This window comes from Scophthalmus maximus, chromosome 19 (genome assembly GCF_022379125.1).
Source record: "Scophthalmus maximus strain ysfricsl-2021 chromosome 19, ASM2237912v1, whole genome shotgun sequence".
NCBI lineage: Eukaryota > Metazoa > Chordata > Actinopteri > Pleuronectiformes > Scophthalmidae > Scophthalmus > Scophthalmus maximus.
This window is the reverse complement of record NC_061533.1, coordinates 2,625,001-2,642,500: the sequence shown is the minus strand read 5'-3', so window position 1 is coordinate 2,642,500 and position 17,500 is coordinate 2,625,001. Positions and strand designations below refer to the sequence as shown.

General features: G+C 47.2%; 1 protein-coding gene across 1 annotated transcript in view; it reads left to right on the top strand.

Annotated features, from left to right (window-relative positions):
• Positions 1-17,500, top strand: part of antxr2a (ANTXR cell adhesion molecule 2a) — a 65,643-nt gene that overhangs the window by 44,692 nt on the left and 3,451 nt on the right. The window lies entirely within an intron of this gene.

Here is a 17,500-nt window from a genome sequence, read left to right as displayed (position 1 = left end):
GTCGATGGTGTCTCTGGATATTCACATTGAAGAAGCTGAAATCAGAGAATTAGGACTTGAACCGAAAATGGTTGGCGATTCATTTACTAATCGATTAACTGTTCACAGCTCCATTTGTTTTTAAGCTTCTAATTGTCCCTGGATCCTTTGGCCTCTCGCGAGTGAATCGGGGTCTCGCTCCTCCGTTCAATTAGCGGCTCCACCTCGTTAACTCCTTCAGTGCCAGGTCCTCTGCCATTCATTTATTAATTTTTTTTAACATGAGCTTAATTACGCTAATGAGCTTAAGCGCGAGCCCTCTCATCCCGGGCCGTGTCCTCGACAGCCATTTTGAAGACGGTCTAATTTGCGTTTGACACTAATTACATTCTTTTTTCTTCGCTGCCGCTTGTGTGAAGTGATCGTCTCTATATTTTCTGGATTCGTATTAATGTTTCACAGCAAAACGGGGGGAGTGCAATGTGCCAAAAACCTCCCCGATGACGATGAAACGCATCGTCACCAGTCGAAAGGTTTTTCTTTTCTTCTGTTGACTGAAAACGGTCCGTGCGACTCGACTCGTCGCTCTCTGTGTCTCCCGATGTGAGCAGATGTCGTCTTTGAGGACGCCGTCGAGTTCCTCCTTACGTTCGACACGAACCGCAGCCGCTCAAGTCTCGACGTGACACAAGTGACGGCGTTTCATAATTGATGGAGATGCGACGCGCACGCGACGATAGTTGGCAAAAAGCGGCACAGCGGCTAATGGAAGAAGATTCTTGACGGCGGTCCAGATGTAGTTGTCGTCTTCTCTCTCTCTCTCTCTCTCTCTCTCTCTCTCCCTCGGTGCCACCCTCATGAAATATTCACGTTATTTATTTATTTCTATCTTCGGCAGATTCGTCTCTCTTTCTTTTGTGACAACGTCCCGGAGGAGGCGGGCGACGATTATCATTTTTCGCCGCCTATTTTATCAATATGTCGTTCATCGTTCATCATCCCATGTTAATGGCGATAGTTTATAAAACAGCTTATTAACCTTAATGACAGTGTGATCTTTTACAATTGATCGGTTGTCTCACCTCCAATTATACTGAGTAATGATGATACAGATTTAATTAATGCTTAAGTGCTGTAATGGCCTTTCCTCTCTCTCTCGTGGTCGTACAGTAGAGTACGGCAGCCGCCCGCCGGAAGAGCTTCACCGGGGTTTTTCTCCTTTTGTTGTTTGTTGTTTGTTGGTTTGGGCGTCGAGAACTGAAAAGATTTTACAATACTTTATATTATGCGGGAAAAAATGAGATGACGAAGGGAAAGAAAACCTGTGAAAGCTGTGTTTACGGATGAACTGTGTGTGTGTGTGTGTGTGTGTGTGTGTGTGTGTGTGTGTGTGTTTGTGTGTGTCGGAGTGAAAAGCCTTGAATGTTTGGCGGCACAGATGCACACTCAGCCCCGTGTTCTCCGCGAGTCTTAATACAGTGTTAACCCGTCAGCTGTCCTCCAAACCGAGGACACACAAGCGTCTCCAGTGTTTTCCGCCGCTAAAGCCGGATTTTCTTCGCCGAGCGAGCGGCCAAGACAATTTCCACTTTGTTCTGCTCGTTCCCACTGAAACCCCTCCTCCTCCTCATCCTCTTCCTCCTCTTCCTCCTCATCCTCTTCCTCCTCCTCTTCCTCCTCCTCCCCCTCCTCCTCCTCCTCCTCCTCCTCTTCCTCCTCTTCCTCCTCATCCTCTTCCTCCTCCTACTCTTCATCCTCCTCCTCTTCCTCCTCCTCCTCCTCACCATCCTCCTCCTCATCTTCCTCATTCTCCTCCTCATCTTCCCCCTCCTCCTCCTCCCCCTCCTCCTCCTCCTCCTCTTCCTCCTCCTACTCTTCATCCTCCTCATCCTCCTCCTCATCCTTTATTTGTTCGGGGGGGATTGTTTAAACACAAATTTTTTAAAACTTCAGAAGCAACTTAATCTTCCTCCACTCACTACATGTGAAACTTAGGAACTTGACTTTTGAAATTTGGGGTTTTTAAATATTCCAGAAGGTTTTTTTCCGGAGGGTTTGGACTAGAGCTGCAACTAACGTAATCGATGAATCTGTCGATTATTTTTTGGATCAATCGATCGGTTGTTTGGTTCATAAAATGGTGGAAAATGTCGACCGTGTTTCCAAAAAAAACCCAACGTGATGTTTTGTTTTATTAGTCACACCAAATATATTTAGTTTTAATTTAGAATATTCACACAAGATATTATCACATAACGTAATAAATATATAAATAAATCGAGGAATAAGGGAAAAGCCTTTATCTTAAACTTCAGCAGCAACTTAATCTTCCTCGACTCACTAGAAGCTGAAGAACTTGACCTCTGGATTTTTTTGGGCTTTTCAGATATTCCAGAAGGTTTCCCCCGAGGGTTTGCCCCTCGTCTGGCTGGATAGTGAATTTCAATACGTTTTTCTACTTTTTGTTAGTACGGACCAAAACGGTGTTTTGTTGCACTGATGTATAAAAAATTGTCGAGCGTAAAAACAAAGTTTCCCAGTCAGATCTGTAATATTTTATTTTTTTTGCTTATTCCTTCTTCTGACTAGTTCCTGAGTTAATCACAACTGATGTCACTGATTTATCTTCACCTTCATTTTCGAATTTTATAAAAAAAAAGAAAACAGGCAATTTTTCCAAAGCTAATGTTTTTTTTTTATTATTTTGGTTCCTGAAGTATTTCATTCGGTATTTCTTTTCCCGCATCCCATGATGCATCTGCTTTGCACGACAAAACTTTTTGCCTCACCCAAAAAAGATACTGTCTCTCCTCTGGCCGACTGCACAGTGTCAACTTCAGTGTTTCTTCCTCCTCCACTGTACGTCTTCTCCCTCCCTCCCTCTCTTTGTCTGCTGCCTCGGCCGTGTGACTCTGTCGTCGTCGGCGTCCTCTGCTCCGTCTTTCACACTCCCTCTCCCGTCTCCATCCCTCTCTGTCCGCTCGCATCGGGACGAAGGGGGCGCCGGGCGCCTCGTGACAGTGCGCCTAATTAAGACGTAAAACTGTGGGCAGCAGGTTTCTGAAGGTTACACTGTCTATACCGCGGGAAGTGATAAAGAATGGAGTCGCTGATGACATGTGACGTTTTCACCGGGGATGATGCAAACCGCCGCTAATGAAGCCGGGGCCGGGGAGGAGAGCGGCGGCGGCGGGGACAGGGGGCCTCTGTGTGTGTGTGTGTGTGTGTGTGTGTGTGTGTGTGTGTGTGTGCGTGCGTGTGCGGCGTTTGCTCCAGCGGCCTTCGGGATTCCAGGGCAGAAGTATTTGAGTCAATTAGACAGATCGAGTGCGTGAGCGCTGCTGCCCTGCACTTGGACTGTTAGGTCAAACCCCCCCCCCCCCCCCAATACTGTAAATCTGATCGGTCCCGCCGTCTCCCGCTCATCACGTGGCTCGTGATGATCGACCCCTTCATCACGGCTGCACGATCGGTCAACTCCGTCTCTTAGTGACTCTCAGGTGGAATCGTGTGTCACGTTTTTCAGAAATCAGTTTTGTTTTTCTTTTTCAAATCCATTATTTAAAGTAGATTTGACTAAGAAGTAAAAATAAAAAGGCATCAAGGTTCACATGTGAAGAGTTTAGTCTGAATTATGAGGGATGATATCATTTGATATTAGAAAAACAGTTTTGTCAATAATATATATATATGCCTGTATATTACACCATCTACTGCTGGAAAATGTATAACTTGAATTAGTAAAATGAAAACATGTCAAAGCATTTTTATAGAAACCAGTTTACCAAAGTACTTTGCTGTCCCTGCTGAAACTCAGGTCCTGGACCAGTCACCAGATGTCAAATGATAGCAAACCCTGATTTTGATATTGATTTTGATATTCAATTTATCACCGTACAGTAATTCTTCATATTAGAAGAGTCACGTAACGATACTGTAAACTAGAATATAAATACTGTCTGTAAGATAGTTTTCATCGTCTGGTCCAGGTTTGACACGACAGAACCACGATATCTCCAAATCTGGAAAGATCAATTCAAAATGTTTTAAAACATTACGTCTGACACTTGTCGTCATTCCGTAGTTTTGGTAGTTGTCTGTGTTCTTTTTGAATCATGAAGTGACCCACAAAAACATTTTCGCTTTCCCCATTGAGGGAAAAGGATGAGCTGTTAACTAGACTGGACAAAGATGAAATGAGGACTAATCCAACCTTGTTCCAGTCTCGACGCCCCGTCTGTGTCAGGACCCCTCGCTTCTCCGTGACCGTATGAAACCTGTACCGCTGTACGAAAAATGAAAGCTGAAGCACAAGTCAAGCCGCGTCCTGCGGCGGCGGCGCGAAACAGAAATTGAACTGAAAAGCAGATGCATAAAACATGGTGGCTGGCGTTTTCCCTTCAGTCGAGATCATCGTGACACGTTGTGCTAAAAACCCCCTGAATCAGCTCGTGTTCTCATCCGCTCGCTGTTTCATCGTGTGTTCGTCCTCTCGGGCGATTCGTCCTCTGAGACTTCCAGTATGCGCGTGGCAATAAATTACGTGGCCGCCAACCTCGCCATTAGGGAAACAGCAGCCACGTTAGCCCTCTTTTTAATGCCGTGTAATAGAAAGTGGAGCCCGCCGCCACACTGTTGAATAATTACACTTAATGCTGAGTGTTTGAGATGAGGCCTCGGGGCGAACCGGTGGGACGCCTGTGCTCTCCCAACATATGCAAATAAATTAAGATAATGCAGGCGGCGGTCTTCCGAGTTGCGCTGACGGCAGCAGCGGCAGAAGTCGAGGCGATGTGTCGACCCGCCGCCGAGTCTGAAAACCTGCTTCATTAAACAGTGCGATCAGAAAAGAGCAGCGACAGAAACATTACACATGCTGGAGATTTTCAGTCACTCACGAGAGACTGGTTGATAAAATCAGCCATCTCAATATTATGAGATGACATTTTACTAAACTAGATGTTACTGTGTTGTCCAGCGTTTCAGCAGATATGAAGTGACAAGTTACACTTGTGTCGTCCAACGTGGCTGCAGCCTCCAATGTTTTCCTTACCAATGAATCTGTTAACAATCTTGGTGAAATCAAAAAATGTCAATGTTAATGTTTGTCAATTCTGCCTGAAAAGTGATTTAAAACGATTTTTAAATGATTGTAGCAGGAGAAGTAAAGCAAAACTCCCAGACATGCCCACAACTACCAAATTGTGAAATAAGGATCTCACCTGGGCGCCTTCCATTGGTTTACCTGGCATGTCCACCTTGGGGGGAGGTAGACCCAGCAGTAGACCCAGAGGTAGACCCAGAGGTATACCCAGCAGTAGACCCAGAGGTAGACCCAGCAGTAGACCCAGAGGTAGACCCAGAGGTAGACCCAGCAGTAGACCCAGAGGTAGACCCAGAGGTAGACCCAGAGGTAGACCCAGACGTAGACCCAGAGGTAGACCCAGAGGTAGACCCAGACGCAGACCCAGCAGTAGACCCAGAGGTAGACCCAGCAGTAGACCCAGAGGTAGACCCAGACGTAGACCCAGCAGTAGACCCAGAGGTAGACCCAGAGGTAGACCCAGAGGTAGACCCAGAGCTCGCTTGAGGGACTATGTATCCCATTCGGCCTGGGAATGCCTTAGGGATCCCCCAGGAGCAGCTGGACTGCGAGGCCGGGGTAGGGAGGGTTTTTCTGGAACACCCTCCCTACCCCGGCCTGGTATGCATTTATTGGAAAACTAGTAGGTCGAGGTGATAAGGGGCTTCATCACCTGGGGAATCACACGGTGGGTTAGTCGATCTGGACTGGATCCAAGCTCGAATATTGACGGACGGGAAGTAGATATACTCCAGACATTCCATTGGGTATTTTCTCTTTACAACACAAGCAGAATTTGAACACCGCCTCTCTGAAAAGGAGGATGGATGTTTGCAGTTCAGTTCAGCTTCTTCCCCCCTCCAACGCGACCGCAGTGCCGCGGCTCGCCCGACCCCTCGCAACGCTTCACTGGTGTGAGCGTCTGAGCCCAATGTGAACTGTAGCCCAAAAGTGACACACTGGCTCTGGCCATATGCAAGCTCTTCACCCCTCCACCCTCGCGCTGGTGTTGTGTGTACACGAGTCACGACTGTTGGCTGCGGCGACACTCTGACTCACATAACCCCCTCACCAAAGATCGGGGCCAAGCTCCTCCAGACCCAGGCCGAGCCAGCCCGTTTCTGCATAAGACTCCTAATTGATTTGATGGACTGTGCACGGTTCACACCCGCTTCTCCAAACAAACAGTCGGCCAAAGATTTGTCTCCATTGAGACAAAGAGGCAGTTGCCCTGCCCGCCCTGCCCGCCCTCCCCGCCCTCCCCGCGCAAAAAGGCAACACTCAGCGATCGCCTGCAAAGCATCGCCCGCCTGCCAAACTAGTTGTTGGTTTCACTGCTGGGCCTTGGGGAAGGTTTGATTCGTGCTGTGCGACAATTTATCATCCTGCTAATCAAACCTGGGGCTCCCCCCCCTACCCCAACTCCCAGGTCAACCGGAGTCGACTCGAGTTCACAGTTGTTCTTGTCACAGTCTTTGCAGAGTGTTGACTGAGGACGTTTGTGAGAAATTGCAGAGCAGGGTATTCAAAAAAACAGCAGCTGTACCACAGAGTTTCACAGCAGTTGTTTTTATCTGGACTGATTTCGGTGTCGCACGCTCTCAAGACCTCCGCTACGCGTGGCGCCATGTGGTTTCCTTCCTTTTATCTCGACGCACGAACAGCAGCTCGAAGGAAGTTAAAGGTGATTTTGGCACTTTTAGAAAAAAAATATGGAACTGAACACGGAAACTTGTCCATTTTTTCCAAAATTGTTTGAGATTCAGGCTCACGAGAAAAGCCACAAATATGTATGTAAATAAGATCTATAACAGAGGAAAATGTGACCTCTTCATTGTGATGCATCTACAGTCAAAGTGTAGGTGTATGTTTCAACATTGAGAGAAAAGTCCCTTTGGTAGAGAAAAGTCTAAATATCTTTGCTTTTCCATTGAGCGCCGGACAGACGTTGTTGGACGCCGTTAATCGATTGTTGGAAAGAAGATGAAAATTAAAAAGGACGAGTTCCTTAAATGGTAAAAACATATTCCTGCAGTCGTACACGATCGTATCCGTCACCTCCCGTGTAATAATCCGTGATGATCAGATTGTTTGTCCAACAACGGGGACATTTGGGGGTTTACAGCAGAGAATAGAGATCTATATCAATACAAAAATACAATACATATTTAAAAATGAGGACAATATCATCTTGATATGATTCTGCCTAATCATTGCCCAGTGCTGATGTGCACGTCTCCTGAATGTTTCCCACGAGTGAACGTGAGATAATCCGTTTAAAAAAAAAAAAAAAATGCTTCAAAGCTTCAAATCTGAATTTTGCAGCAGCTGTAAAAATCTCCTCAATTTAAAAATCTGTTTCTGAGTTTTTATATCCTGTGTTGACTCATCACGTTACACCGATTGTCTCTGTTCATGTGTGCCGCTGGTTTTCATGAACGTACGTTCGTGTTGCATGTTGGGTAAATGGCGTTGGTCCGCCCAGTGTGAGTTAGCGCTCCTGTCTTCCACGCTCAGGTCAAAGGTCCACTTCTCACAGTTTGTAGCCCGTGTGGGGGGAAACAAACGAAAGGCACACAAACACAAGCTCCCTGCAGTCAGCGTAGCTCCGGGCTCCTTCACGCTGGTATGTTTGCAGCATCGCTGGCCCGCGATCACATTATTTACTGCTCGTATTAACATGCGGCTTGATAAGCATATTCTCCTCAGTGGAGCTAACGAGATGCTTTATCGCCGGGCTCGTCCGCCCGCCGCCGCCGCCGCTCGCCCGCGTTTCCACCCCGTTAGTTTACGGCCTCGTAAATAACAACTTCTTTTTTTTTTTTCTCCCGTCGAGATTTAGAGCCGGGAGTTTTTTGCTGCAAAGTCAGATTCAACTTTGAACATGAAGACGGATTTTTGGTTGTGAATTATGAGTCCGGAAGCGTTGGTTGTAAATCAGGTGAGCGCTCTGCTAAATAAGCAGAAGACCTCGGGAGTAAAAGACAGCAGCGACAACACACAGTTAATACTCTTGAACCTCTTTATTTTTCTTTTTTACTCTTAGACGAGATATAAAGGTTTTTAAATGATGAAAAATCTGATTTGTGGGATGAAACGTGATAAATAAGGAAATTATGTAAATTTGCATCTGACATATTTTCACATATAGCACATTCGAGATTTTTTCACACTTCCCGTCTAAGAAGGATCAGGTGTGTTCACGATCATCTGAAGGCAAAATGATGAAGAAGAAAATCTGTGACGAAGACTTATATTGTTTATAATGTGTAAAAATGAAAACTTGTGTTTGAGACGTAACTTTTCTTGTCAATCAGAGTCCAACGCTCACACACAGCTACAGATGTCCTTGTGCTGTCGAGAATGAAATCACCCCCCCAAAAAATTGTCAGAGAAACGAATAATAACCAAATTCATCAAGTCACAGCGCAATTATCTCCTTTGTGCCTTTTGATTAGGCAGTTTCCCCATTAATGCTTTTAGTTTGACTTTTTTCATTTGTAATTGTGGTTAATCATGTCAACTGCGCGTCATTAGCCGCAAATCTGCATCTTTAAAATTGGCTGATTGACTGTTAATCTCTCGCTGGCGTCTGGAGGATCAACGATTCAATAATCATACAAATATGAGAGAAAAAAAAATAGAATGTTCATTGAAAATGAACAAAAAGCACATATCACACACACACACACACACACATACCCACAATCCTTTGCTGTTTTTCCTCCCTGTGTTTTGTTTCCATCGCTCCGGATTCAGTTCAGGTCAGTCGTCGACGGCGACCGGCGCCTTTTTCCCTTTTCACCTCTCGACCGGGCGCGTTGCCAAAACCATTTCCTCCTGCATTAGTCTCATCAGGGACTTCAATGCGGTGCCACCCTGTAGGAGAGGAGCGACGCGGCCCGCACACACACACACACACACACACCGCCCTTGTCTTGACAGCTCACTCCCAATTACTGGCCCTCGCTGTCGCATGGCCTGCGTCTCCACTCGCAGCAGATCGCATGTGACCCTGTCCAGCATGCCGCCGGTGGAGGGGGGACGACGGGGGGAACCACGCAGGGAGCAGGAGTAGGAACACACACACACACACACACACACACACACACACACACACACACACACACACTGAAGGGCCACTTTCCAAAAATCCAGGCCAATCAAAAGAGTTCCATTCCAAAACGAAATCGCGGGCACTTGAAGACGAGTCCGCTCGCGCCGTCAGAGACGCGACTGGCACCCGGGGACGGAGCCACATTGCTGCTAATGAGTCGTGCTAAGACCTTTATTTACTGAGAGGTTTGTGAACATTGAATCGTCTGTTTAAAAAAATAAAATAAAATATTGACAAGATTCGATCTTAAGGCAACGAAGTTTGGCCCAAAATGGATATTAAAGCATATTTCATGTCTGGAGAGAGAAACTGTTTTTTTGCCTTAAACAGTTTGATTAGAAAATAGATCTCGCTGGTTTGTCTGAAGCAGCGGATATAAAAGCTGCTGCTACGCAACAATTTAGAATTTGTATTAAATCCTCGTTTCAGTGACGAGAGAAACCAGATCCTCCATCTTATCGCTTTCGTCACATCAGGAATACGGATTTGATTGTCGAGGCCTCGAACATACTTTCTCGTGACGTCAGATAAAAAACAGATCTGAGCGTTGGGGACAACGAACAGCTGCGTGTCCGCGGCACAACTGCCTTCTTTTTTTCCCGTGTGGAAATGCGTGTGCTGCCGCAGTCTCCCGCCCACGGTGTCCTTCAACTCTGCACCTTCTAACGTCCGTCGCAGTTTTAAGGACTCCCCGATGTTTTTCTGTTGCCAACTAAAGAGAACTTGTATCTATACAATGCTGTTTTTGGTCGGTTTGCAGGATTTCAAAAATGCCACTTTATGGCTATATGGTTTATTTTCCAAATTCCAATCTGCCCACCCGTCTTATATTTTTCCCGCTCGGCTTCCAACAGCACTTACGGCTGAGAAAAGGCTCAAACTCATGGTGTCGCGCCCCTTTTAGAGGTATCAAAACTTTTTATGAAAAAGAACGTGGCGCTCCAAACAGGTTTTTTTAATTTATTTATTACAGAGAAAAAGCTGCGACGGGCTACCTCTTCCTACTAGCATCTGTTGGGGGACTCAGGAGTGTTTTTTGTGAATGCATCGACGCAACAAAAAATTTTCAAATCTGCAGCACGTGGGCCTCGCGGCGTAATGTCGGTCCGTCGCCCCGCAGGTCATTGAACGAGCCATCGGCTGGCACGATACGCACCAAAGTACGATGGTACCCGGAGAAGACGCCGTCTATAAGCTGGCTCCATCTCATCTCCGTTCAGTAGCTGTAAACCCAGTCGGGTCGACTTGGACGAGGCCCCCGAGTCACCGAAGGCCCCCGAGAACAATCTCTCCCTCTGTCTGATCCTCCTGGCGCCGCTCCACGCCGCCGATCCCCTCCCACGATCTCACCCTTTCTCTTATGATTATTTTATCCTTTTTGAAAAATTCTTTATGCCGCATTATCTGCCGTGGCGGCGGCGGCGGCGGCGCCGGGCCCCGCCAGAGCGGCAGAGTGGCGCGTTGGCCGTACAGTGCTCTTCACACTACAGTTATTTGGACGGCGCTCCGGTGTGGCTCTGTCCCGGTCCCTCGGTTGGATTCTGCGCGTCCATTAGTGCCATCTGTGCCTCGCTGCGCCGTCTGTGAGGCCGCCGCCGACGCCAAAACGGTTGGCATTTCTCTGGAACAACCAGAGGGACGGTGCCCAGAGCTTTTAGCTGCCAATGATGTGCACGCTTACTCTGACAAAAAACCCCACAGAGGGGGGGGGGGGGGGGGGGGGGGCGGGAGTGTGTCTGAGGAGGCCCGGGCAGGAAACAGCTGCAGCTACAGTACAGCGTGGCGTCCGTGTTCGGGCTTCAGGAGACGCCACTTATCACGACAACAGCAGACGGCTGATGCAGAGTCGGAAAGCCGCTTGGTGCGTCCGATTCGAGACATTCGGCCGCGGGCCGCGGTTGTCATGCGCGGTGACGCGCCGCGCGACGTCACGCGTATTTATAAGAGAACAGGAAATACAGAGGAGAATCTGAACCGGGTCACTAAGCGCAGACGGAAATCTGAGTCCCTGTGGACCGTTACGTTCTGGTTTCCCTTTGCCTGGAAAACCTGAACGCGACGTTCCAAGGACTCGGGTGTGATCTTGCGTTGTTTCTAAAGGTGATTGATGATTCACTCAATCAGATCGTTTTTGAATCGTGCTCCCAGGGTCACGCAAGTAACCGTCAGAATGTGGTAACACCCATCGTCCACCATTTTATCCGCACCGGAGGTAGTGCTGTTGTCAGAGGTTGGATCTTTATGCCGTCATAAATCAGTGCTAGCTTGTATTAGCAGGTAGAGCAGGACACCGGCTCTGCTGTGCACGTCAGTCGACCGCATACGAGTGGCTTTAAGATGAAAACCATGCGGGAAGTGGATAGAAAGCTCCTTCCTTCACCGCCAAAGTGGCTTTACGCGGGGAGTTCACTTGAGTTGAGTTGAACGTATGTTCGAAGCAGCCATCTTTAAAGTGGGCACTTGATCCAGGGTCGGGCGTCTTCGTCGTGTTCACCTTCCACTGCAACTGATCGTCTCATCGAAACTGTTATTTCATTGATTTCCTGCTCCACCATCATCGTGATGAAGAGAAAGGTATCATAACGTCCATCATGCATCCAAAAGTATTTGGACAGTTCATGCAGATTTGGTGTGGACGACACCAACAACTGTACACAATACTTTTGGTGCTTTGGGAAAGAAGTGTGTTGGAAACTCACTTTTGTGAGTTTTTTTTTGCATTTCAGACAATAGTTTGTTTCCCTTTTTCATGAAAATTGACAGCTGCGCACAAAGAGCCAGGTCCGTTCAGAAACGTCGTCCGGGTCTCTTGGGTGAGACATGAAGAGTTTTTAGAGTCCAGCTCTCCTCGATTCAGCTCCTCTTGGATAAAGACGTGGTTTCCCCCAGAAGAGGAAGAAGTTGGAGAGGAAGAAGTTGACTGTCGTGCACAAGGCCCCCGACTCCCAACACCTCTGGGATGGAGCGGCACACACAGTATGAACCAGGCCTCATCGTGTATGGATATACTGTCCACAGACTTTTGACCTTGTGCTGAAGGTCAAAGTTGTAAACGTCGCCAGGCCGCGTTGCCTCGTTCAAATGTAAACGTTGGGGCATTTACAACACGGACGTCGAGTACGAATTTGGAACAGACGCACACATGAATATTTCTGTAACGTCTCCCTCTCGTCTGTACATTCTTTATTCGTCTCTGTACAATGAGAAGAATTTCGCCCGAGTTGTCAGCGAGCATCATGTATTTGGCCGAGTCTCAGGTGGCTCTGATTTCCCAGCAGGCCAGATGGCAGCGCTGTGTGGGCAGCGTGTGTGCGTGTGTGTGTGTGTGTGTGTGTGTGTGTGTGTGTGTGTGTGTGTGTGTGTGTGTGTGTGTGTGTGTGTGTGTGTGTGTGTGTGTGTGTGTGTGTGTGTGTGTGTGTGTGTGTGTGTGTGTGTGTGTGTGTGTGTGTGTGTGTGTGTGCGACGAGGGCCAGCAGCCTCGTGGAGGGAGGATTGCTCACTCTCTGGCTCGCTCCTCTGTCCCGGTGCAGCTGCGCTTCGTCCGTCCAACTTGAACTTTTAATTTGTTCAATATGTGAAAGAGGACGGAGTTCTAAAAAAAAGAAAAAAGAAGAAGAAGCGAACACATGTCTGGAGGCCGAGGTTTCGCAGGGCGACGGTGACACTGTGTGGAGTCGTTTCGTAAACGTGTCCGAGTCCAACCGGAGAGGAGGACTGTGGGTTTGATAAAGGGACAGTTCACACTTTCTAAAACAACTTGACAAAACAAACCATACGTCTTTACTTTCATTACATTCCTTATACTACAGGTCGAAGCGATAAGATGTTGGTGGTCAAAGGTCACTGAGACCTCACGAAAAACACATTTCTTTAAGCCATAGCTCAGGAATGAATGTGCCAATCATGACAACATTTGACACAAATGTCTAATAGGATAAATACCATGAAGTGATGACAGTTTTAAATCCAAAACAGTCAAAAGTCAACTCCGCAGTGACGTCGTACTCTCCTGCAAAAACACATTTCTTGTATTTATCATTGGCCTGGGAAAAAAAATCTTATCATGATAATTGATCGATATCGACATAAATATGACGAAATGAATCAAATCACTATTTCTGTCAAGTTAACAGGGTTGTGAGATGTGAAGAAATTACCATTTCAATAATATTTATTTTCTGTGAGAAGTTGAACGTGACAACTGCGCTGTAGAACATTATATCATTATCATTGTCTGTCAAAACATGGATGGAATTAGTTCTATCAAAGTTCTATCGACCGTGTCTTATATTTCTATCGAGGGAAAGTTATTTTGCGATAATTATCTTTAGCGTTTTATCGCCCAGCGCTTATTTGACACCGTAACTCAGCAACAGAACGGAGGAGTTGATTTCAGTTAAACCATTAAAACAGATTTTAAAATAACAAGTCTGAAGATCAAACACTCAATTAGCAAAATGTCAAGTAAAGATTTAAAATCAAAACAATATCGATAATAACCGACCAATGGCTCCAATCCTGCTACAGTTTCTACCTTTAATAGAGAGACAGACAGGAACAGGTACAGGTACAGAGCTACTGTAATACTTGTCCAGTACAGTGTATTAATACTTTGCAGCACGAATTTCTTGGTTCAACTCATTAATATTCTGTCGGAAAAACAAGAGACAAGTGTTGGTGAACGTCGCCGTCGTCCTGTTGCTGTTGGATTAACTAATCCCCAGATTAACTGAGACACTGTATAGCTGCAAAGCTCCTAATGTGAGTAGAAGAAGAAGAAGGAGAGAAAAAGTCTCTGTTCTGGTGATCAAATCTTCTCAAAGCCTCGAAGCTTATCACTGCAAAATAAGCATCTTGCAACTGGATTACAACTCTCATGCTCCTCAGTGTTCTTCGCACTGTACCGTCCAGATGGGAGATTTTCATGCATCGTATTGTTTTTATTTATATATTTTGTGCTTCGGTATTGTAAATGTGACAAACGATTGATACGACAAGCCGACACAAACATTTGGAACGGAGCGACAGTAACTCCTGATCGGCTTTGTGTGTTTGTCTGTGGAGATTCAACACGTTATTTATTCGATTAGTGATGGAAGTCAACAGGGTGCGGACGTCAAGGACGCTTTCACACCTACAGTTCCTTGTTCCTTGTTTTGGTCCGGAACCTTTGGACTTTTCAGTTTGGTCCGAACCAAAAATTGCAGGTGTGAAAGGTCGGTGGTCTCGGTCCGGATCAAACTGAACCATGGTTCGGTTGGTGAGCAGTGTGAAACCGGATGGTTTGGACTTTTGGATCAATTACAGGAAGTTGAGTAGTGGTAGCTATCATGGAAGAAGAGCAACAATGTAACAACGAGCGGCGGCAGCACCTGGACAGAGGAGACGAAACCTTTCACTGCAATTTGATCCAATCAAATAATAAAAGAGAGGATGAGAGAGAGAGAGAGAGAGAGGATACGAGAGGATTAAAAGGCCTCTGGTCGTCCTGACAACACGCCGGCGTCAGACGCACGTCCGTCTACAAACCAATCAGAGTCAAGAATCAGGCAGACGCAGAGTAGGTGATGACGACAGGACGGAGGTTTGTCTTTAGTGCGTCGCGCAACACGGCAACGTGAAACCAGAACTGACCGGATCAAGAACACGAGCGTTGATTCAGAACCTTTCGAGTGTGAAAACGTCTTCAGAACACACAAAGTGTCACATCCAGGGTTCGTCTCTGGACCAGAACACAAAATGGCCGCTTCCACTCCGGAGTCGTCGTCTGCGGGACTCGGCGAACGTTCGACCTCCGCAGCTCCGGTCCACACGCAGCGAAGGGCCTCGCTGATCTCGACGAAGAGTCGTGACTGTGAGAGGAAACGTCCTGAACGACACCTGATCCATTCAGATGCTCGGACTGACAAAGCAGTGTTTTCCAAACTTCCAAATTTGACGTGGACAGAGCAAGAATCCTGTTTGGCTAAAAATCTTCTTTCTCAATGTTTCAACAATCAGTTATTTGACACAAAATGTATGCATTTTTTATGATTTTTTAAATATATATATATATATATATATATTTGCATGATTTGCAACATTTTTTCCAGCAAACAAAACCATTGTTCAGTCAAAATTTGCCTTGAGGATTTATTTGGATTTTGCATTGTGCATTTTTTTCCTCATTCTATAAATATTGTATCGATTTAAAATATGAATCATGATGGAAAAACAGATAAAAATACGGTCGCTGCGTCTCGCAGGTCCGTCGGCATCGGAGGACGTTGGCGTGAACAGTTTGGTTCGCGTGTCACCGTTCAACATGTATTCCAATGTACTTCCCATATATTTCCATAAGAAGCCAGCGGAGCGTCAGTAATGAAGCTTGTTAATCACAGTCAGGTTTGGAAGTTGATGCCTCTCTCCTCCTCCTCCTCCTCGTCCTCCTCCTCCTGTCTCTTCACCTCTGCGTCTCGCCACCTGACTCAACGCGCCCGTCTCTCCGCAGTCACGCTCTCGTCCGTCCTGACGAGATTCCGCTGACGTTCCGTGCTGACATGTTCAGACTATTGTTCCGCCGCGGCACAGGTGGGCCTCCGGCGCTCTCCGGCGTGGCCCAGTTACGAGGCGGCGGCGGCGGCGGCTGCGGCACGTGCCAAGTCAGGCACCCGCTCATCCGGGGAACAGGGGGAGCTGGAACGGGGTTTGACCGTATTGTGCTGCACCTGCTTCGCCCTCGCACCAGAACCCCCCCCCCCCCCCCCCCCCCCCCCCCCCCCCCCCCCCCCCCCCTCCCCCCACTCCCCCCCGCGCCGTAAAACCACGGAAATCCACTGAACTTAGCTGCTCTGACGGCCGCGGCCAAAACAGCATCTGATGTGCCTTATTTGTTGACTGTGTGAGATTAGCTGCAGAGGGTACACGTCGAGGGGCTTACCATGCAGAGACGGAACCGAGCCCCCCCCGCCCCGCCCCCGCCCGCCGCCAAACACCCGCCGTTTCCTGCCAAACGGTGATGGAATCGTCCAGCTTTCTGCTCCCGGGCCAGATACTGTGCGAGCGGCTGGCTGCTGAAGGCCTGCGTTGACCAGGAGGCGCACGAGCAAAACGCCTCACGGTCAATTCTTTTTTTTTTTCTTCTTCTCTTCTGTCCGTGATACTGTACGTCCATAAGGAAGCCGCCACCTGGACGCTGTGCGGCCTGCGTGTGCAGCAATGTGCTCTCGCTCGCAGCTCTTCTCTGCAGACGGTGGTGGTTCTGCAGGAGGAGCTGAAACGCTGCAGCATCTGTGGATCTGTGATTTTCCGGTTATGACCAGATCGCTCTCTGCCATGACCCATCAACCAAGACCACGACCACTGAATCCTTGTTGCTGAATAGTCCACAATGATCGGGGGGGAGACAATAATTGGGTAAAAGTTCTGGACGCGCAAAAACCTTTTTGGGTTTTTTTGGCTTCCGACCTGTAACGGCAACATGTCATAAAAGTCAAGGTCGGCACGGTTGCTATGACAACCAACGTAGCATCTTTGCTCACAGTCGTCCATGAACAGTGAGTCTTTACAGATCGGGCCTGATAATGGACGTGGAAACCACACACACACACACACACACACACACACAGACACACACACACACACACACAAACAGACAGATGGTTGTTTCTGTCTTACTCCAAAAAACTCGTACAAATGAGTTATTTAAACAACATTTTCATCGGAGAGCGATTCACTGTAACTGTGTTTGTGTTTATTTCAGCTTCACTTGAGATTCGATTATTTCAGATGCAGCGACTCACGAGCCGTCACCTGTTGTCCTGTCCTGACAAAATGTTGCCACTACTTGGACCGACGACTCGGTTATCATCAAGTTGGTGATAGATGTAGTAGTCGGTCACTAACTGATGACCTGCTGCAGCTCTAGTGTTCACCGTGTTTCTCTACGATCTTCTCTCTCTCATGGAGGCTCTGAATTTCTTCTCCTCAACGGCCAGAACGTGCTGAGTTCAAAGACAGCTGGAGGTTTCTGTTTTTAGAGTTTTTGGCCCACGATCGTGTGACTTCCCCTTCGACCCCCCAGACGTTTGTGTTGCGCATTAAAGGATCAGTTTGCCCAAGTCACTTAAATTTTTTTTTTTTTTTTTAAATCTAATTTCTCAGTTGCTGTTTTAATCTTTAAAAAAAACAACTTTATCCTAAAGAAAGTGTCCTGGTCACGACAGAGGCATTGTGGGAAAACATTATTCTGCTGTGCAATATTCTGCACAAATAAAAATTCCATCCTTTCTCTCGGGATGCGAGTGAGCCTGTTCCTTCAGGGATGATCCCGCCGTTGCTCT